The following is a 22,529-nucleotide window of genomic DNA, read 5'->3' on the forward strand; positions in this document are numbered from 1 at the left end:
TGGAATGTTTTGAAACGAGCACTTTGGCTAGGCATGCTCTTAGACACTATAGACACTGTATAAAGTGTACTACTCAAGGATTAACTTTTTCAAATAATAAGAATTTTAAGGCCCCAGGGTACCGGCTGAGCCTCTGGCTGGGCCCCCTGCGCCCCGAGGATCGAGGGAGTAGAAGACGGGTGTGAGCAGGAGCAGCCCCGCTCCTGCCCCAGGAGGCACCAAGGGCAGGGGCCTCAGCGGATGGCTCTCTGGCTGGCCACTTGCGGGGTGAGTAGACCCTGAGGGTCTGGGAGAGGGGCTGGTCCCCACCCCTGAGTCCCCGGGGTCCCTGCTGCCTGCCCTGGCAAAGGCAGGAGGCGCCAATGTCGTGCTCCCCGCCCCCCTCCTTCTCACGCCCTCTGTGGGTTTGGATTCAGGGTTTGTTCTAGTGCCCAAGACTTTGACAAGAAACCCACAGGCAGATGCTTACCTATGATTCTTGATAGAACAACTAAAGCCTTTTGACGACAAGCTTCAAAACTGATGAGCAGAGATGATGAGCAGAGAAAGAGAACTGAGACTCCTGCGGAGACAACAGAGGCGGGTAGGATCTATTAACACTGCGCCGTGCTGCTGCGGGTTGTGAAGAGCACAGTAACGCGGAGAAGTGCGCAGAGGGAATCATTAGTGCTCTGAATCCCGTAGACGCAACGTATCAACCCAGTCCCTGGGGACCTGTGGTCAGCACAATGCCTTCCCAGACTGCCCGACCTCCAGGACCAGCTGTGTAAGTCAGAGCAGCGTCCGTCTTCCTGACCCGTGGGACCTGGGTCAGCTACCTTGGGACATCATCAGACTCCAACACCAAATGGCACAGGCAGTGGGCATTCACCACCTAGTAGCAGTCTGATTTCTCCAAGTCATGTCGCCTTGTCTCCAAATACGGTCCCAGAGTTCTCTTACTCTAGCAGTGAAGATGAGTTCCATGACGTGATGAATTCCATCAGAGTGGCTCATCCCCAATGCACTTAATAGATTCTTCTGGATCTGCCTCAGTCTTGACACACAGCAGTTCAGGAAATAGCCTAAAGCACCCAGATGCCACAGAATCGCTGCATTCTTCCATGTCCAACGGGACAAGTGATGCTGACCTTTTGGATTGACATGTCGATAGAGACAATGACGGGAGGCAGGGTCAGTGAGGACCACAACAGTGTTATGGTGCACCCCTTGTCACAGTAGGCTCAAAATGGACCTTACTAAGTAGTTCTTCCAACATTTATTCTTGAAAGAAGATCTTTTAGAAACCTATGCAGACTTTTTTGCACATCTGAACCTGTTTGTGACTATCAGTGACCAGAAAGACCCCAGGATGGAAGGTTCAGGTTGTAATGGTACCTCTCAGACTTTCATGCAGGAAGGAAAGGAAACCACACAGCCCCATTTTGGGTGAGATCTTTCAGTGTCGCTGGACATTACCAAATGACACTGGAGGGAACACAGAGCTAGTTTCAGAAGGACCCATTCCCTGGGTTTTCAAAAACAGCGCGACATTCGTGGCTGAGCAGGTTTACCATCATCCACCCACTTCAGCCTTTTACGCTGAACATTTTAACAAGAAAATCCAATTCAGTGCTCATGTGTGGACTGAATCAAAATTTATGGGATGTCAATTGGGGCACACAACATAGGGCAAAGTAATGTCTCTGTCTAGACTATGATGAGCACTCCACCCTCACACTCCCCAAAGGTCTATCCTCACAGTGCCCTGGTGAAACTAGGAGAATACAGTATTAATTGTTCCAAAACTGGTCACAGTGAAAATATCATCTTCCACACTAAACTTTCTATGGAGGCAAGAATCACAGAAGCACTGCTGAGATTCTTTCTCCAGATGACAAGGAGTCTTTTTGCGCAATTGAAGGGGAATTGAATGGTGTGGTGTGTGCAAAATACACAACAGGGGAAATGCGGTCTTTGTAGATACCAAGTAGTGTCTGTAATCCAGGAGAAAGTGAGGAAGGGGACATCGGATGAGGTGAGTCCACTGCCTTGGGAAGGATGTCACTTTCAGTTTAGAAATCAGAGACCTTGATGCACAACTGACGCCAAGCACAGACTTGAAGAAAGGAAGGAGAAGGGAACTCAGTGGGAGACAAGGTTCTCCATGAAGATGGAGAAGGCTGGGTTTAGGATGAGCGCTACGGACGCCTTGGTGCTGTGAGGCATTGGGCTGGAAACACAAGTCTACCCCGATGGCCAGGGCGGGTCGTGCCAGTTAACCACCATCTTCGCTTGAAGGAACCCATCATCCCTTCTCATTGCAGTGTTCCCGCAGACCATCCCAGGGTGCTGGACTTGCAGATGACGATGAAAGCTGGGGAAGAATCCCTTCCTCTACGGCAGGTAAGACTTGACTTCAGTCTTGAGGACCCTTTGGGTCTTGGAACACGACGTCTGCTCCTGCTCCAGACCCCTGCACTCTAGTCCTGCTGCTGAGACAGACCAACAGACTCCTCTCCTCCTCCATGTAGTCTCCTGGGTTTGAACATACAACTACAGACAGACAAAAACACACCTGACAGCAGATTTTTCATGAATATTCCACCGATTGTAAATACTGGTTCCTCGGAGTTGTTTTAGAAAATTAGTGAAACGTATTGAAATCGAGTGTTAGGAAATTTCATGGTTTCACGTATGATAACTTTTATTTTGGAAATGAACTATTATTAAATTGTATTATTTAATTGTTATTATTAAATTGTAAACCTGGATTACAACTGAATTATATTCAGTGCTTCTTAAGGCTTCATAAAGTAATTTTTCCAACCTTTTTTTAAAAATAATTTTTTAAATAATTGATTATGGAATATTTTAAGGTTCTATTCCAAATATTTTGAAAATTACCCTCTATTTGAAGAGGAAATGCTAGCATGTAATATCAACAGACAACAGACATAGCAAACTACCCTGTGGGATTTCAGAGACCAGTGGAGGTGCTGTGGAAGGTGCCGCATGCTGAAGGAGGTGTGGGTACAGGTGCTAGCCCCCACAAGAGACCACCCCGCAGGGAGGGGACCTGGGAGACCGCCCTGCAGCCCTGCCTGACACAGTCCTCCCCACACCCCTTGCTCAAGGATCAAGCCAGGCTCCCTGGCCCACCTGGCTCCTCCTGCTGGGCTCCCAGCTCCCTCAGGAGGCCCGCCGTAGGTAGGCAGGAGCCTGGGCTCCACCCTGCACACCCTGCTTCTCCACAGAGCACCATCTTGATACCTGACATTGGGTGCACAAGGGTGGGGGCAGCTCTCACTTGGTTTGCTGCTGTGTCCCCGTCTGTAGTGGAGTCCTGCACACAGTGGAGACCCAAGAAATGTTGTCTGAATAAAAATGAATGACATACTCAATCAAGGAGGCTGTCGTGAAGTAAGGTTTCACGCAATAACAGGCTCACATCAGCCAAGAGTGAAGGACTTGGTGATTAATTTAAGCTCTCTTTCAATAGGCGTCAAGTTCTCTGGGAGTGGCATTTCTTCTCTGGTCATATCTAGTAAACTAAAATGAAGTGTGACCCTGAGCAGTCCTAATGACTCCCTTGCCCCAGGATGTCTGTCCATAGAAGGGCAGGGACTCTTGCTTCCAAGTGCCTCCTCCACTGAGCACCAGGGTTGGATCCCAATGCTCAGATTCACATATATTTTCTGGGAGCTCATTAGCATATGACACCTCAAATCAATCCTCAACACTTGGTATTAATGGGTTCTCTTTCAATTTAGGATACATCCAAACAGATTTCAGATGGTTTACAACTGTCCAGACCAAAATCAACTAAGACCAAAATCAACCAAAAGAGAGAAAAGATGAAACTCAAGAAGCAAAGATTGCAGTAGGGGTAAGGAAGGTTCCCATGTATCTATATACCTTCATGGACGGGTGGGTGGATAGATGAATGAATGGGTGCATGGGGTGAATGGGCCAGTGGGTAGATGGAGGAGTGGATGGGTGGATGGATGGGTGGATGGGTGGATGGGTGGATGGGTGGGTAGATGGGTGGATGGATGGGTAGATGGATGGGTGGGTGGGTAGATAGATGGATGGGTAGATGGGTGGTAGATGGGTGGATGGGTGGGGTGGATGTGTGGATGGATGGGTGGATGTGGGGGGGTGGATAGGTAGATGGGTGGAGTGGAGAGGTGTGTGGATGGGTGGGAGGGTAGATGGAGGGGTGGATGGATGGATATGTGGGTGGGTGGATCTGTGTGTGAATGTGTGTGTAAATGTGTGGGTAGGTGGTGTGGATGTGTGGATGAGTGGATAGATGGATGGGTGTAGTGGACGGCTGGGTGGGTGGGTGGGTGGGTAGATGGAGGGGTGGGTGGGGTGGATGATTGGATGGATGGGTGGGTGGGTGGATGGGTAGGTGGGTGGATGAGTGGAGTGGATGTGTGAGGTGGATGTGTGGGTGGATGGATGAGTGGGGTGGATGTGTGGGTGGGTGGATGGATGAGTGGGGTGGATGTGTGAGGTGGATGTGTGGGTGGATGAGTGGGGTGGATGTGTGAGGTGGATGTGTGGGTGGATGGGTGCGGTGGATGAGTGGGGTGGATGTGTGAGGTGGATGTGTGGGTGGATGAGTGGGGTGGATGTGTGGGTGGATGAGTGGGGTGGATGTGTGAGGTGGATGTGTGAGGTGGATGAGTGAGGTGGATGTGTGAGGTGGATGTGTGGGTGGATGGGTGAGGTGGATGAGTGGGGTGGATGTGTGAGGTGGATGTGTGGGTGGATGAGTGGGGTGGATGTGTGGGTGGATGTGTGGGTGGATGAGTGAGGTGGATGTGTGAGGTGGATGTGTGGGTGGATGGGTGAGGTGGATGAGTGGGGTGGATGTGTGAGGTGGATGTGTGGGTGGATGAGTGGGGTGGATGTGTGGGTGGATGAGTGGGGTGGATGTGTGAGGTGGATGTGTGGGTGGATGAGTGGGGTGGATGTGTGGGTGGATGAGTGGGGTGGATGGGTGAGGTGGATGTGTGGGTGGATGGATGAGTGGGGTGGATGTGTGGGTGGATGAGTGGGTGGATGAGCGGGGTGGATGTGTGAGGTGGATGTGTGGGTGGATGGGTGAGGTGGATGTGTGGGTGGATGAGTGGGGTGGATGTGTGAGGTGGATGTGTGGGTGGATGAGTGGGGTGGATGTGTGAGGTGGATGTGTGGGTGGATGAGTGGGGTGGATGTGTGAGGTGGATGTGTGAGGTGGATGAGTGAGGTGGATGTGTGAGGTCGATGTGTGGGTGGATGTGTGGGTGGATGAGTGGGGTGGATGTGTGAGGTGGATGTGTGGGTGGATGTGTGAGGTGGATGTGTGGGTGGATGAGTGGGGTGGATGTGTGAGGTGGATGTGTGGGTGGATGGATGAGTGGGGTGGATGTGTGAGGTGGATGTGTGGGTGGATGAGTGGGGTGGATGTGTGAGGTGGATGTGTGGGTGGATGAGTGGGGTGGATGTGTGAGGTGGATGTGTGGGTGGATGGGTGAGGTGGATGTGTGGGTGGATGAGTGGGGTGGATGTGTGAGGTGGATGTGTGGGTGGATGAGTGGGGTGGATGTGTGAGGTGGATGTGTGGGTGGATGAGTGGGGTGGATGTGTGAGGTGGATGTGTGGGTGGATGGGTGAGGTGGATGTGTGGGTGGATGGATGAGTGGGGTGGATATGTGAGGTGGATGTGTGGGTGGATGAGTGGTGTGGATGTGTGAGGTGGATGTGTGGGTGGATGGATGAGTGGGGTGGATGTGTGAGGTGGATGTGTGGGTGGATAGATGAGTGGGGTGGATGTGTGAGGTGGATGTGTGGGTGGATGAGTGGGGTAGATGTGTGAGGTGGATGTGTGGGTGGATGAGTGGGGTGGATGTGTGAGGTGGATGAGTGGGGTGGATGTGTGAGGTGGATGAGTGGGGTGGATGTGTGAGGTAGATGTGTGGATGGATGAGTGGGGTGGATGTGTGAGGTGGATGTGTGGGTGGATAGATGAGTGGGGTGGATGTGTGGGTGGATGAGTGGGGTGGATGTGTGAGGTAGATGTGTGGATGGATGAGTGGGGTGGATGTGTGAGGTGGATGTGTGGGTGGATGTGTGGGTGGATAGATGAGTGGGGTGGATGTGTGAGGTGGATGTGTGGGTGGATGAGTGGGGTGGATGTGTGAGGTGGATGTGTGGGTGGATAGATGAGTGGGGTGGATGTGTGAGGTGGATGTGTGGGTGGATGAGTGGGGTGGATGTGTGAGGTGGATGAGTGGGGTGGATGTGTGAGGTGGATGTGTGGGTGGATGAGTGGGGTGGATGTGTGGGGTGGATGTGTGGGTGGGTGGATGAGTGGGGTGGATGTGTGAGGTGGATGGTGGGTGGATAGATGAGTGGGGTGGATGTGTGGGTGGATGTGTGGGTGGATAGATGAGTGAGGTGGATGTGTGGGTGGATAGATGAGTGGGGTGGATGTGTGAGGTAGATGTGTGGGTGGATGAGTGGGGTGGATGTGTGGGTGGGTGGATGAGTGGGTGGATGTGTGGGTGGGTGGATGGATGGGTGGATGGGTGGATGTGTGTGGGGGTGGATAGGTAGATGGGTGGAGTGGATAGGTGTGTGGATGGGTGGGTGGGTAGATGGAGGGGTGAATGGATCTATATGTGGGTGGGTGGATGTGTTTGTGAATGTGTGGGTAGGTGGGGTGGATGAGTGGATGAATGGATAGGTGGATGGGTGTAGTGGACGGCTTGGTGTAGTGGATGGCTGGGTGGGTGGGTGGGTGGGTAAATGGAGGGGTGGGTGGGGTGGATGAGTGGGTGGACGGCTGGGTGGGTGGGTGGGTGGGTAAATGGATGGATGGGTAGGGTGGATGTGTGGGTGGATGGGTGGATGTGTGTGGGGGGTGGATAGGTAGATAGGTGGAGTGGATAGGTGTGTGGATGGGTGGTTGGGTAGATCGAGGGGTGAATGGATGGATATGTGGGTGGGTGGATGTGTTTGTGAATGTGTGGGTAGGTGGGGTGGATGTGTGAATGAATGGATAGGTGGATGGGTGTAGTGGACGGCTGGGTGGGTGGGTGGGTGGGTAGATGGAGGGGTGGGTGGACGGGTGGGTGGGTGGATGAGTGGGGTGGATGTGTGAGGTGGGTGGATGAGTGGGTAGATAGATGGGTAGGGTGGATGTGTGTGGTTGGATGGGTGGGTAGATGGATGGATAGACAGACCATAGATAGTTATCAATTTCAGGAATTAAACCTGAAACTTTTCTCTGAATAAATTTACTCTCAGTAAAGCCAGAGGTAAGTTACACTACTCCTATTTGAAGGAAATACACAGCTCACAACCAGAGGACAGGTCTCCTCTGGTCCTGAGTCTAATTGGGACACTGAGCAATGTGACTCTGAACAACGCTGTCAATGGACGCTTTATTGAAAATGCAAGTTTAGGGAACAGGTGGAGTTTCCTGTAGTGCCCCTGTGGGCATGATGTGAAAGCTGGGTTATACCTGGGAACTTCTGGGGGTCAGACTCTGGGTGAGGTCACAGAGCCTTATCCATCTTAGAGACGGAGATGCTGATGGGGAGGGGAGCAGCTCAGCATCTCCCTGGAGCTGCTCTGTCCTCTGGGCCGCGCCCTGCCCTCCAGCCCCAGGAAGGCTGCTCCAAGGGACGTGTCCAGCCACGCACTTGAGGAGCCACAGGAGCCTCCCTCAGGCAGGTCCCTTCTCAGGAGGCGAGAAGCAGCACAGTGAAGCGTGAGGCGGTGGTCCGTGTCATGAGGGAGACCACCCCTTCCCCAGCTCCTCCCGCAGACCCGTGGTGGCTTCCTCTGTTGTGCCCTGGTGAACCACGGAAGGACCCCTGGAGAGCACGTTGACTGGATTCCAGAGCTTGACGCCATCTGTCTCAATGTCCAAGGAAAGTCTCCAGGTGGGATGCTCAAGCCGACAGGTGAGATCTGGGCGGCTTTCTTGGGAGCTGTTTGCTGAGCAGGGGCTCCTGGAGCTGCAGGCACAGTCTGCAGAGCGTGCATTCGGGGCCCTGGCTGCCAGCCATCAGGGAACGCACCCAATTTGTCTGAAATGCATATGGATGTTAAAGCCTGATTAGAAATCAGAGGCACTGGGTCCCGGCGCTGGTCTGCGTAGGCGGGTGTAGTCATTTGATGAATGAGAAGATCATTTTTGCCCTCCTGATTCTCATGATGGCATTAGGATGAAATATCTAAAAAAGCATTTAAAGGCTGAAATCAATATCAAGATCATTCAAATTGCCCAATTAACAATTTCTCTCTGGAGTCAAAGGTTGACAGGAGATGCGTAAATTCTATGAAAGGTCTTGAAAGATTCTTGACAGATTTTTTTTCCTATGAGTTAAGGCACCCAGAGTTTTGCACGTACCCCTGGGGAATCTGGAAGGAGCGAGATCAGGAGGAGAGAGACCTGGGCATGTCTTAAGGCAGACACACCCACACGGCCCCTGCCATCTGGATCCTGGCGTTCTGGTGGCCTTGGCAAGGGACGCCTGACATGTGTCAAGGTAGCAGGGTGGCTCTCCCAAAGCTGCATGTGGCTCCTGAGGGTGGCTTGGGGGCTGCCCCCTTCCCTGTTGCAAAATAAACAACCCTGGCCCCTTCTGCTGTAGAGGCTGGGGGTATGTGGCAGAGACGGCATCTCAGTGTGTCCAGCCCAGCTGGCTCGGACCTCCTCACTGAGTTCCCATCTCCCCCAGAAGAAACTGAAGCAGCGTCCTGCAACAACTTGGCTCCGGTCACAGTGGTGAGAAGAGCCTCCTTTCCTGTGGGCCTCCCTGTCCCCTTCAAGCTCAGGAATGTCACTGTGCGTCCAAACAGTGTTCAGCTCTCAGTCTGGTCCTCACCCTATCCTCCAAAGCCCAGCCTGGACAGATTGGGTTATACAGATAGCACATGCTTCAGAACTCGGTAGAATGGCCTCTGATGCTTCTCAGCTGTTCCAAGGACCGGCCCAGCTCAGGGCCTTTATACTGACCACCTGCTGCAAAGTCCTGCCTCCATCTCCTGGACTCCCCAGACGCACAGGGAGTGCTCTCACCCATCCATCCCAGTCACCCAAGCACCCCTCTCCGAGCTCGCCTCCCGGACAAGTAAGACACACCCTCATTTCTCCCCAGCCCTGGAAGCATTCCAGACAAATAAAAGCTGTGCCCATTTGCCATGTGGGGCTTTGAGGTGCACTGTGACACCATGGATGACATGCAGTCACCTGGGAATCAGCCTGCAGAGCCTTGGGTGCTCCCGGGGAAGCTGGGATGGCCCCTTCCACTTGGCCGAATTGCTGGGTTAACTGCAGATGCTCCATTCTACACTTAGAAAAATTCCATTAAATATCCGGCACCAGACTGTTTTCTGGGACAGTGCTCGATGATTAACTGGAGCCAGATGAGACTGTTTAATCTTAGTGGAAAGGAAACTTCTCCAAAGGAAAGGTTGTGATAGCTCGATCTCTTCCTTGGAAAATGTCCCCTGCCGACTGCACACCCCTCACGTGATGGTTAGTATTAATTTAATATTTTAAATCATTGGTTCCATCATATTCAACTCGTATTTGTCAGGCACTTGTTATGGGCTGAACATTATGAAGGTGTAAGACACATTTCAGACACAGTTCCAATCCTCAGCTATTACCTCAGCTATTAATCTGGTATACTTTGGGGTTACAGTAAAAATCTATTTATACAGACAATGCCTGCAGAAAGAAAAGAATAGATGTTCACTGAGCACACGGGGCACACTCCTACTCCACTTCCTGTTCCTTCCAGAATGTTCTCTCCTTCGGATGCCTCAAGGCTCACTAGTTGGCTGCATTCAGCTCGCTGCTTGATGCCCTGTCTGCACAGGGCCTGCTCGGACCACGTGACGTCCACCTGCTGGTCTCCACACTTGTTTCTTCCCAGCACCTGGCAATTCTAACCCTCTTGATTCTCTTTGAATCTCTATGTCCTGCCTTCCCTCTGCACAGTGATATGCGCTCGGTGAGCAGGGAGCCGGGGTTGCGCCCATCCTCCAGCCAGCCCTGGAAGGCTGCCAGTTCGTCACAGCAGGCAATAAATACTCCTTAAACTAACGTTCAGGGAATGAATCATGCAGGACAGCCGCCTGCACAGTCTGATGTCATGTGAATTGAGATGTTTTCCAGGAAAGCTGGTCTACCACACCAAGTGGTGAACTTCCCAGGAAACAAGGCCCTCTCCGGCACCAGTACCAGTGCTGCGCTCCTGCCATCAAGCCCCGCAGGCCTGCTGATTCACTGTGTCCCCGCGGGCCCGGATCACATGCACACACTCACATGGCTGTGCCAACCACAGACTGAGGCACCCCGGCCGAACACATCCTACCTCCTGAACACCAGCACCCAGGGAGGCCCTAACCTCAGACATTCACACAGTGGAAGCAAATGCCTCCCAGGTGTCTGAGCCACGCCTCACATGGAAACCCATCTGCCCCAAGTCGGTGCACTGCTGGGGCTGGAAACGCACCGTGTGCAGGTCTCATCTGCCGACACTGGGGTGAGGGGCTCAGTCCAGGCAGCTCACCGCACTCCCACTCATGATTCTCATCCAGAAAAATAAAACATGCATGGGCACCATTCTAGAAAACCCCTTAGTGGTGGGCATGCCTCGGCCACTGAGTCCAGGTGAGGCCCTGGACAGCCCAGGAATGGCAAGCGAGGCCCAAGGCAGGGCCTGAGTCAGACAGGAGGAAGGGACATCTTCTCCCTGATGGCTGTCCAGCCTCCTGGCCCCTCCCAGCCCAGCTGTCCCTTCTCAGACTCCTCAGGTTCTATCTGCACACATAGCCCAGCCCCCTGCCACCCGCTTGGTGGCTTGTGGCTCAGCACGCCTTGTCTTTGTGCCGGGAGGGTAAACCCTCTGTGCCAGAGACACACACATCCCAGGAGGACCAAGTGCCCATGCACAATCCAGCTGACATCCACTCGATCCTGCTGGGCAGCAGCAAATGCACCTGCTGCAGACGAGTCACAAGCACCTGTCCCACAAGCACTGCCCACGGGGGCATGTCCGTCCGTGATACAGAGGACTCTTCAGCTTCACACCAACAAGTGCAAACTTGTGACCATCTGATTAAATAACAAAAGAACTCTATGACAACAAAATGTTCTGGCCAAAAGAAAACGAGAAATATTCTAGAAAGCCTTCCTTTCCTGGGTGGGGATGGGCGGCAGTGAGCTGTCCACAGCAGGAAGCAGCATAACACCCTAGGGAGCAGAGGGAGAGGTGTGGGGTGAAGAGTGCCTCCTGTCTGTCCATCCAGCCCCCTCCTACCCGGGGGCGACCGCCAGTCCTCTCACCACACCCACCTACTGGAAAATGGGCCAGCCTCATCATCTGATGGCCGTGTGGACCCCCAGTGCACACCTGGAGATGGAGAGAGCCAGCCAACGGGAAGGACCGCCCCTCTCCACTCGGATCTAACCCGGCTCTGCGGCTGCCTCTTCCTAGCTCGGAGCTCACCTCACTGCTAATTGCTTCATGTCATTCTGCAGAGCTTGGAAACTGGGTTTAGAAAGTGGAGGAAAGGGAGATTCACCAATGGGACGTCTGACATGATCTAAAGTCCCGCCCCGTCCCCCTCCAGTCCTCCACACAAAGCCAGTTTTATGAACACAGGCAAGTGCTCAAGTCGGAGGGCACCGTGGCGCTGGAGAGACTGTTTTATGTCCCTGACACCAATACTCCGGGTGGATGAACTATCAAGGCCTGGGTTTGAGTGTGATTAATGCCTGGTACTTGGAACACATCCAAACTTATTAAATCTGATGGAGTAAAAGAGCATAACTTTCTCATCTCACTTCCCAGAGATGTGATTAGACGCAGCATAGTAGTGAATGAAACTGTGGGAATCAGCCCGTGGGGGAGGGGAGCACGGCTGTATTCACAAAGATCTAGGCAGGGGGGAGCATGTTGGCAGGTATGGGCAGAGTCTGATCGCCTCCACCAAGGAGAGGGCGAGGACTGAGAACAAAGCTCAGAGCTTGCCGAATCTTCTTTGAGCTAAAAACTGACTATTAGAATGAAAAGAGGAACTGTCTGACACGTTCCCTTCCTCCCATCTAGTGCACGCCACCTCAGACCTGCCTTCACACCTGACCTGTCCCAGGAGCGGCAGAGGTCTGCAGAGTGGCCTTTCTCCCACATGGAAAGCAGGACGTCCAGCCTCAGCCTGCTGTTCACACCTCCAGACACGTGTCTGCGGGCTGCTGGTCGACCACACCGTCCAGGGCTGGTGCGCCCCCATGGTCAGGGGCTCCTAGGGACAGTGCGTCCACTCAGTAAACCCCTCCAGTTCTGCTCTGAACAAAGAACACCTCCAGAGAGTACTGGCACGGGAAAAGGGATACCAGCGTCCCCCGGAGAAGTCACTGAGCGCTGCTGCAGGGAGGTATGGAGAGCGCCACCGGTGGGCCACCAGGTGACACTTCCCAGCCCAGCACCAGCCCTGCCACGACTCTAAACTCCAGAGATCTGGACATTTGGGTACTTGGATTTAGGGCTTTCACTTTAGAAACAGAAACCTAACAACAACAACATTTGCACTCTCAAAGCCCAATCCAGTCAACGACAAATCCCAAGGCAGAGCAGAGCCTGAGAGAGGGACGTGCCCCCTCCCTCGCTAGAGTGATAAAAGAAAAACAAACACACACAAAACCTGCCAAACAACAAAGCTTCAATTTATTACACAGGCTCATCAGGGTAACCCCCCAAACCCTTAAAAGCCTGCGGGAGATCCAGCCCTTCAGTGAGGGGCCTGAGCACCAGATCAAGGCCCAGCCCCACCTGCTTTGTCTGCGAAGATGAAAGCGGGCGAAAACAGGTGAAGGCGCTTCTGATTCCTCACCTGCAATTAAGCGGAGGGAGACCCGGGCGCAGAGGTAAGGGACTCGCCTCCCAGAGACGCCCCGGAGCGGGCGGGCGCTGTGCGGATTGCTGCGTGTCTGCCCAGGACGGGCAGTTGCCGGGGTGCCCTGAGCACGCTGCAGACTGCTGAGGGGAACACGCAGGAGCACACACACCCAGACACGGATACACACGCTCGGGCACTGGGTGCACCCGCAGACGTGCACACTCCGAGTCACGTGCAGAGGCGGGGATGCGCCCTCCGCGCCGCCGCGTCTCACCTGTGCGGAGTCTTTCCTGCGTCTCCTGACCACTGGTCTCTCGGCCCTTCCTCTGGAAACTGCCCCGAGTGCAGTTTGCCTGAGACGTGGCTGCAGCGACCCACACAGGCCTGTCTCCCATTCTCCACTGAGCCCCAGCACCCCGTCACCAAGCCAGGGAGTGCTGCAGGGGTTCCCAGGGCAGCTGGTGTCACGGGAAGGCCCACGGCAGGGCACGCGGAGGGGCAGGGAGACTGACCAGGCAGGCGCTCCAATGCCTCTCCCTGACCCTACCTCCCACTGTCTCTGCAGATACCAAAGGAAGCTCCCGGCAGGACCAGCCGCATCACCAACCTGCTGTCACCCAGTGCACAGGCATCCCCACCAAGATACACGGGCTGCAAGGGAGTGTCCCCAGATAGGAAACGGGAGCACGTGGACACAGGGTCCAGCTGCCTGGTGCCAAGGAGCCATTCCCAAGGAAAGTCCCACCAAAGCTTTGATTTCAGAAGGAAACCCCAAGCCGTAGGAAGGAGTGGGGGAGGTGGACCGGCAGTCCCAGGGCCCTGAGCTCACCCCCCTGGAGACACCTTGGGACTGTGGAGCGACATCCACCTCTGTCAGATCTGCCCAGCTTCCCAATGTCATCCTGCTCTCAACCTGTAGATCAGCAAGGAGAATCAAGGCCAGCCCGATTTCCATCCTCTGAAATCTAACAGTGACAGGGACTGACCATGCGGCCAGCAAGGGGAACTGCCCTGTGTGGCCTCTGGGGAGCTGCTCCTCCAACCAAAGCAGCAGGAACTCTCCAACAGAGTCCCATTTCCGAGTCTCCAGTCAGTGAGGACGCAGGGCAGCGCTGTGGACGGTGGGCCTGGGCTTCAGCTGGTGCCTCCCGGGCGCTGTCCAAAGACCTGAGCCTGTATTTACCTGTGAACTCTGTTCTCCATCTCGTGGGACTAGCAGGCGAGCTCTGAGTCTCTGCCCTTCCTGTTTTATGTTCCCTACTGACCCCCTTTTATAAGCCTCCTGAGGCTCCAGCCAGCACCGTTCATCTCTGTCTGTCCCGGAGGTGTGGTCCCGCCTGAGAACTAAATCTGTTGGGTTAAATAAAATGGGGTCTTCTGGCTAGATCTGCGTGTCCGGCTCAAGGCCGGGGTGGCCACCTTCCTACACTGCTGTGATCACAAAGTCCGTAGACGTGGTGCCTTTGAGAGCTTTGTTTCATTTTGCCAATAAAATGAATATGCCAAAGCGTCATGATGGATAAAGGATAACTTTTTTCTTAAAACAAGTAAAACCGCATGGTGGACACGTTACAGCCTTCATTCTCAGTCTGTTTTTCCCTTCAACCAAATGACACGTGGCCAGGTCTTCGGTCTCACCAACAGGCCAAGTCCCTCCTTCCCTCTCTCTCCGGAGATTCAAAACAAGAAAACAAAGCCACTGAGTGAAAACTCTTCCTTCCGGACGAGCTCTTGGGGCACTGCGCCTCCTGCAGAGGGGAAGCTCTTCCTGAGGGAACTCGGGAAGGAGCTGGGGCGAGGCAGGTGCAGGTGCCTGACGCTGCTCCTTCAGAGGTGAGGTCTCTGCATCACCACCTCCCAGCGCTGCGGCACTAGGAAGCAGTGTGGGGTCCCCGCGCTGAGCCAAGAGGACAGGAGCAGCCTCGGGGCCAGAGGGCTGGACCCCTGCAGTTCTCATTTTGTCAGGATTGGGGGACATGGGAAGGCCAGGGCCTGATTTATTTCTTCAAATTGGATCAACTCAGGAAGTAGCTGATTCCGTTTGCCACTGTCATTCCTGGGCGCACTGACACTCTGTGCATCACGAGGCCCAGGCCTGGGCGCAGCCACAGGCACAGGTGTGGCCTGGCGTCCGACCTCGCTCACTGCCTTGTACCTTTTCCACACTATCTTTTTTTTGTCTTCCAGTACATTTACTGCCGCGTCCCCTCGCCAGCAAAGGAAACACGACACAGGATTCTTCCTTCAGCAGTTTATTCAGGCCTTTGTTTTGACATGTCTTTTAGCTTGTTTCTCTCTCTACTACTACTACTACTCCTACTACTACTACTACTACTACCCCTACTACTACTATTACTACTCCTACTGCCACTACTCCTACTACTACTCCTACTGCTACGTGCCCCAGCCTTAATAAAGCAGATAAAGCCCCAATGCACAACTGCCACGTGGATCTTTCTCATAGGGTGTTCTACAGCTACGTGCCAACTCTCCCAAAATAAGGAGTTGTTTATCACAGGCCACGGCACTTATCAGCGCCATCTTGTAATGGCGGCCACAGTACACAGAAACGGCTCACCACAATTTACAAATGCCAGCTCCAAATCCCAGGGAAAGCGGGGCTCCGGCTGTGTTCACCCCGCCCCCACCTTCCACCTGCCTCTGAGAAGGAAGATAGGAGGGCTGAGAGCCGTGGGGGTCCTGCACCTGCCCCTCACGCCTCAGCCGCCCGTCTGTAGAGTGAGGCCTGAGTGACGCTGAGTGGGTCTCCTCTCAGTGCTGGCCAGTCAGGATTCAGACCACCAGCCGCACTGCCCCGGAACTCTCCACAGAGCCCAGCACTTCAGACCCTCGACGTCCACCCAGGTGGGGCGACTGCCTGTGACTGAAAGGACCGGCCAGCAGTGGAGGCCTCGGCCCAAAGACCTCCTTTCCCCTGCACGGCACCCAGGGTCCTCCCCTGCACTGCGCAACAGAGTCAGGGTTGGGTCTGCAGCCTTGGAAACCACCTCTGTGCTCGTGAGACTGCATGTTCCATGCAGGGGTCCAGACCGCACCCCAGTTCACGAGAACCATGTTCCAGCGAGGGTGGCAAGATTCAGCCAAGAGATACACAAGTAAAGGCACAGCACCCGGCTGGACTGGATCCTGGAAAAACAACAAATAAGTTCATAGTGTAAGTGCCTCCAATCACTTCAGAACTGACTTTCACCAAAAAACCTGCTTGCTGTTAGCATCACACTGGGGCATCTGGGATCCCTCCTTCAGTCCTGGGTCCCCTCTGGTTCATTCCTGCTGACAAGACTGGCCTGGCCACACTTGTCCTCACTCAGCTTTGCTTTCTCCAGGGCCTCGACTTCTCTGGAGTTCTGCAGAGCAAAGGGACGATGCTGGTGGCCACCTTGCTGGGTGACCACGTGACTGCCCTGGGTGCTCTGCCGTAGGAGACGCCTGCCGAGCGAGGTGCCTGCCCAGGCCCTGCTTCCTTCCTCCCTCCTTGGCACCTTCCAGGTCATTCACTCAAAACGCACCACTGAAGTCCAACTCTGTGCTGGGCAGTGGGCAGCCAAGGTGAGCTTCTGGGCCCCCCAGGGCAGTCAGCACGATGCAAACACCCTTGCTTTCCTCTGCCTCTTTCCTGGGCTCAGTTTGCCGCACGCTGCCACCTGCTCCGAAGTCGACGCTGCCTGCTCCAGCTGTGGCTCTGTCCTGCCCAGCCTGTCCACACTGGGCTGCCGCGAGGCTGGGCTGGGCTCCAGGGAGGGCTTGCCAAGCTCCCCAGGGAGGGTGCTGCACCCCTGAAGGAGCATCTCCAGGAGGCCTGAATTTCAGGACAGCCAGGGGGACGTTTGCACGTCCACATTAGCAAACTCATCGCAGGAGCCACCCAAGGGCCCCTCCTGCCCTTCCTCACCTCACGTCCACTCAGCCTGAATCCGCTTTCAGCTCACCAGGCCGGGGAAAGAGACCCTTTTCCACGAGGTCGGGTGAGAGGAAGGCTCTTCCCTCCGCTGTCACGTGACCCACTGGCCGGCTCCTGAACCCCAACAATCCTGGTGAGGGAGCGCGGCCCACGCGTGTCTCTCAGAGCCCAGACCACTGGATGCTCCGTGGAGGCGTGCGGGGTCCTCCCGGCCAGCGCAGGCAGCAGCTCCTCCCGGCCCGTGGACTTGGCTGCCCCTGGCTTCTTCCCTGGGTGTTTCTTACACACGTTCCACAGCCTTTGAGGAGACATCAGTACCTTCACACACACCTCTCCTTTGTTCGCCTGGACTCTGCGACTCACACCCAGGCCCTCCAGGCTACTCAGAACTTGATCCTGGCCTTGGCTCCCCGAAGCCCACATGGGACCTGGTGAGCAGAAAACTGCAGGAATGACCCCCCCCCCTTTGTGCCCTATCAGCCCCGAAGGCCCCCGGGGTATCAGCCTGCAGAAGTGGGAGGCTGCACAGGGGCCACTGCTGACCCTGGGAGCTCACGATCCCCCAGGACACACATGGGCAGCTTTCAGGAGAGGTGACGCAGGTGAGCCCCTGCCCTGGAGACAGGCCCCAGGGAGTCCAGCCATCAACACTGACTCTGTGGGGGCTGCGGGCAGCAGCATCGAGGAGGGGACACTGACGACAAAGGACAGAGTTGAACTGCAATGTGAGGACCGGGGCTGAGCCGGCACGCGCCTTGCCCAAAGCAGCCTGAGAACGCTTTTGCCATTCCCCTTGGAGGCCCCGGACAGGCCACCACACTCCACAGGGCTGCAGTGCTGCTGGGTGAGAGCTGGCCACCTGGATCCCAGCTGGACAGAGACTGGTTAGTCATGTGCCCGTGCTGGGTGCTGGCTACGCTGAGTCCCACCCAGGGATCCTGCCCTGCAAAACCTCTGTCAAGGTGACAGGAACATGACGTTTTGACATAGGACTTTTGCTTGGATTGGAGGCACCTGAGGGTACTGAGAGTGCTCCCTCCATGCCCCGCACTCACATCCTCCCTGACACCCCAGGTGTTTCTGCGCCCACCAACGTGCCTTCTCTGACAGGCCACCCTCCTGCTGTGGGCTTGTGGTGGCTCCTCTAGTCTGTACAGCTCCTCAAGAGGGCTCCGCAGAGGGCCAGCAGCACAGCCATGGCTCAGCTCCGGGTGGCCTGGCCCCTCCCCAATTCAGAGACCCAGCACCCTTCTCTTCCTGTCTGGCTCCCGTGAGCGCTCGGGTTCCTTAAATGACTTCCCTCCCCAGGTTAACTGAGCTTGAAGGGTCCACTCTGCTACAGCAAGCCTGAGCTGGACGGCTCGCGGGCAGAGCAGAGGCGGGGTTGCTGCAGGGAGGCTGCGGGAGGCACCACTGAAGGGCCTCTGCGGCTGACACCTGGGGAGAGGGCCTCCCTGCCCTCTGGTCCCCTCAAGTGCCCTCTGTGTTGAGTGACCGAGGGGCAGTGCTGCCATGGACGAAAGGGTGTGAAGTAAGCAGTCCCCTCTGCATGTCTGGGGGCCATTCTTTCTCCTCTCCTAGAAGTTCCAAGTTTTAAAAATGAAGCTGGAAATAAAATGCTGGGCCTGCGGCAGCAGCTCCTGAGTGGATTCCGGTACAGGCACCACGGCACCAAAGATGGTTCAGGGCGTGTGAGCTCTTGAGCACTATCACAGGCTCCTCACTTCGGCTCAGCATCCACCATCCACCATCCACCGTGTGCTGCACCACAGTACTGTCCCGTGCTGCCCCTCAGGCACGAGTTAGCAAGAGAAGAGCTTCTGCAACGATGCCCACAGACTGGCCAAGCCTCCTGCTCTGATCACAAAGCAACAAATATGGCTCAAGGCAGAGCCACTTCCCCGTCCACGGCAGGGCAGTCTGTCCTCCACGGCTACCAAGGAAGCTGGGCATTGGCTAAGGTGAATATTCCTCGTCAGATGGCTAGGGTCATCATGGCTGTGTCCTACCTAGAGACATCACCAGATCAGCCCATGGGGGAAGTGAGGAATCTGCTGGACAAGGTGAGGAACGACGGGGCCCTCAGAGCTGGTGCCCAAGTCCAGGTCTGCAACGGCTGTCAATTGTCTCTGCATGTCCTCACCCTGGCTTCCAAACACACACCCAGCTTCAAGCCCAGTTCACAATCAATATAAAGTGACTGTAGGCGAAAACACGGCTGAATTTTGCAGACTTAAAAAAAAAAAGCCATATAAATAAGTTCAAAAGAAAATAAGCTCAGAAACTAAAGGAAAATGTGCTAAGTTGAGTGAATTGATAAATTTTTTAAAAAATGGAAACTATGTAAGAGAACCAAACAGAAATGCTAGAACTGAAAAGTACAATAACTGAAATAAAAAATTTACCAGATGGGCTAAAGAGCAGATATGAGGTGGCAAAGATCATAGAACATGTTCAATCCAAAGAAAGAAAAAGAAGAGTGAAGAAAAGTGGGCAGAGGCTCAGAACTGATGGAAAATGCTGTGCTACCAACACACAGGCCATGGAGACCCAGGAGTAGAGCGAAGGGAAGGTAGGATTAAAGGAATGTGCATAAATTTTTTTCAATTTGGTGAAAAACATTAACTTAGAGATCTAGAAACTCACCCAGCCCAAGTAGGATTGACCATAAAAAAGTCACGTCCACATGCTAAACTGCTGAGAGCAAATGACAAGGAGAAACTCTTGGAAGCAGCCAGAGGAAAATGGCACATCACACACAGAGAAGCACAGACCCAGCTTCTCACCAGAACCAACGGTGACAAGGACACATTAGAATGACAAGTCAAAATGCAAAAATGATAAAACTCCTCCACAAGAACCCTACACCCTGTTAAACTGCCATCTAAAATGTGAGTGAGAGCAAGACATTTCTAGCTGCAGAAAAGCTGATAAAATTTGTTGTTATTGGAACTTCACAAGGAAAAGATGCCAGATGCTAATTCACAGGAAAAAATAAAACAACAGAAATGGTAAGCACGTGTTTAGATACAGGAGTGTTTAAAGCAAAAATTATAATACTGCGTTGCTGTATTTTAACATAGAATGTATGTAGCAAGTGTGTATATATGTACATGTACATGTCTACATAGATATTTCAATTCTGATATGCATATAGAGGAGATTATGTATGTGCATATGTGTATGTGTGTGTCAACAACAGCACAGGGGAGTGGTAGAATGAAGCTGTACCAGTAAAAGTCCCTGTGTTTTAACAGAAGAAAGTCAGTGTTAACTTGAAATCGATTATGATGTCAAAATTCCTTTGTAAGCCTTAAAGCAACCACAAAATAGTTTCAAAAGGAAAGTACACTAAGAAATAGAGCTAAGAAATCAATATTAAAGTGCTCTACTAAAATATTTAACACAAAAGAAGACAGGACTGTAGAACAAAATGGCAGGCATGAATTCAACCTTCTTGATAATTAAATATAGATTTTCCAGACACTCCAAATATAAGGCAGAAATTGTCAGATTATATCTAAAAGTAAAGTTGCACTGTACTTTGTCTACAGGTGGTAAAGGAGAAGGACATGTGTACATGGGAGAACTGGAGTGGCCATATTAACATCAAATGGGTTTTTAAAATATTTTTAATTTTAGATGGATATAATACCTTTATTTTGCTTATTTATTTTTTTTTTCTGTTAAGAGGTGGTTTAACAATTCCAAACACAATATTTCTCATCAGTTTTTAAAAGCTATTTACAAAAAGTTTCAATTCTACTACTTTTACTTTTAAATATATCAAGCACTTCTAAATATATAGAAGGACTAGATATTCCACATAAGACCCTGTCCACTATTCACACAGCACTGGTAAATAAAATTGCACACGTAGCAATGGTTAAATATGAGGTATCTTCTAATATGACCATTTTGTCCTTGAACCTCTCCCTCCTCATTACCTTCTATTTTCAGTCCAGTGGACAAGTACAGGCATATGTAACACTTAGAGATGGTCAAACAAATCCATATCCAAAAGTCTTTTTACAGAGGACAAGCTTTCCTATGAATTTCAACAAAAAATGTACAAAATGTTCTAATTTTACTAACTACTTGGTCATACACTGGCAACCTCTTTAACATCTAGAGACTAGATGTTGCAAAATTGGGACTTATTTGTCCATTATATACACTATATACACAGCAAAAACAAAATGGGTAGACGGGCTGGTGGCTCCACGTTTCTCTCTTGACGGCCCCAGGCGGCCAAGCGGTCCACCGCCCTCGTCCGTCCTCCGGGCTTCGCTCACCTCCAGGACGTTCGGGTCTTCGTTGGCCGAGACAAGGTGCGGTCTCCACGGGGAGCCCTGGTCTGTGCGGCTCCGCTGTCCAACGTGGCCGAGCTTTCAGACGTCCATCCTCCTCCTCGGGATCTTGAAGGCCCCGCCGGCCTCCGCGGCCTTCGGGCGGCCGCCATTCTTCTCGCCCCCTGCCACGCCGCCGCCACCCAAAGGCGCCACGTCCCGGGTGGCGGCTTCAGCTGGGACGGGCACGATTGAGCCAGGAGACCCGGCCGCCCTCGGGGTCCGGGGCCGACAGGTCGCTGCCGCCATCAGGTCACCCATCTGGGTGGCAGGCTCGCCGGTCCTTCACAGCCAGGGCCAGCCCGTGGGCACTCGCCGCAGGAGCTCCGGGGATCTGCAGGAGAGGCCCTGTCCTCGGCCACCCAGCGCACCCGCGGAGGGCCCGGGGAGCAGGCCGCACCACTCCCCTTTCTCACCACGCTCTCTGCCGGACTGACTTGGCAGTTCTCTTGGCGGGCGAGAATATTTTGCTTATTTAGTTTTTTTTTTTTTTTTTAATGTAGTGCTGGGGATCAAACCCAGTGCCTCACAGTTGCCAGGCAAGTGCTCTACCACTGAGCTACAACCCCAGCCCCATATCAAACAGTTTTTAAGCTAAACAATATTACTTGAAAAAGAGGCACTCTTGATAATGATAAAATGCATTTGTATCATACGTAATTATATGGCATTATTAGCATATATAATAATTTAGACATTATTTGTATATATGATAACTTAGGCATTATGTAATAATATGGCACAATTCGCATATATGATAACTGAGGCATTATGTAATAATACGGCATTATTAGCGTATATAATAACTGAGGCATTATTAACATATGTAATAACTTAGGCATTATGTAATAATATGGCATTAATTGCATATATGATAACTTAGGCGTATACACACACACTTAACAATAGAGCTCCACATACATGAAGCAAGAACTGACAGGGTTGAAAATCATAACTTGATATTTCACTACTCTCTATCCATAACTCATAGGCCAAGTAGCCAGAACCAGTAATTATACAGAAGGCTTGAATAACACTAGCACACAGCAACACCCGGAAAGTACTCTACCCAAGAACAGGTCAGTACACCAACATTGTACATGCAACATCACCAGGACAGACTGCGTTCTGGGCCATAAAGCAGGACTCAATCATTGTAAAAGACTGAAGTCACAAAGTGTATTCTCTGGCCACACCCTATTTTACATGAAAATATAAAAATATTCTGGCAAATCCCCAAGTATGTGAAAATTGTACAAAATGCTTATAAATAGCAAGCAGGCCAAAGGAGAAATCACAAAATTAAATTAAAACACAGCACATCAAAATTTATGAGGCGCAGCCAAGGCAGTACTTAGAGGGAA

The 22,529-nt window shown here is 52.8% G+C and overlaps 1 pseudogene; it reads left to right on the forward strand.

Annotated features, from left to right (window-relative positions):
- Positions 1 to 438: 438 nt before the first annotated feature.
- On the forward strand, positions 439 to 21,360 carry LOC113176366 (oxysterol-binding protein-related protein 9 pseudogene; annotated as a pseudogene).
- The last annotated feature ends 1,169 nt before the right edge of the window (positions 21,361 to 22,529 follow it).

Source organism: Urocitellus parryii (genome assembly GCF_045843805.1).
Source record: "Urocitellus parryii isolate mUroPar1 chromosome 3 unlocalized genomic scaffold, mUroPar1.hap1 SUPER_3_unloc_2, whole genome shotgun sequence".
Taxonomy (NCBI): Eukaryota; Metazoa; Chordata; class Mammalia; order Rodentia; family Sciuridae; genus Urocitellus; species Urocitellus parryii.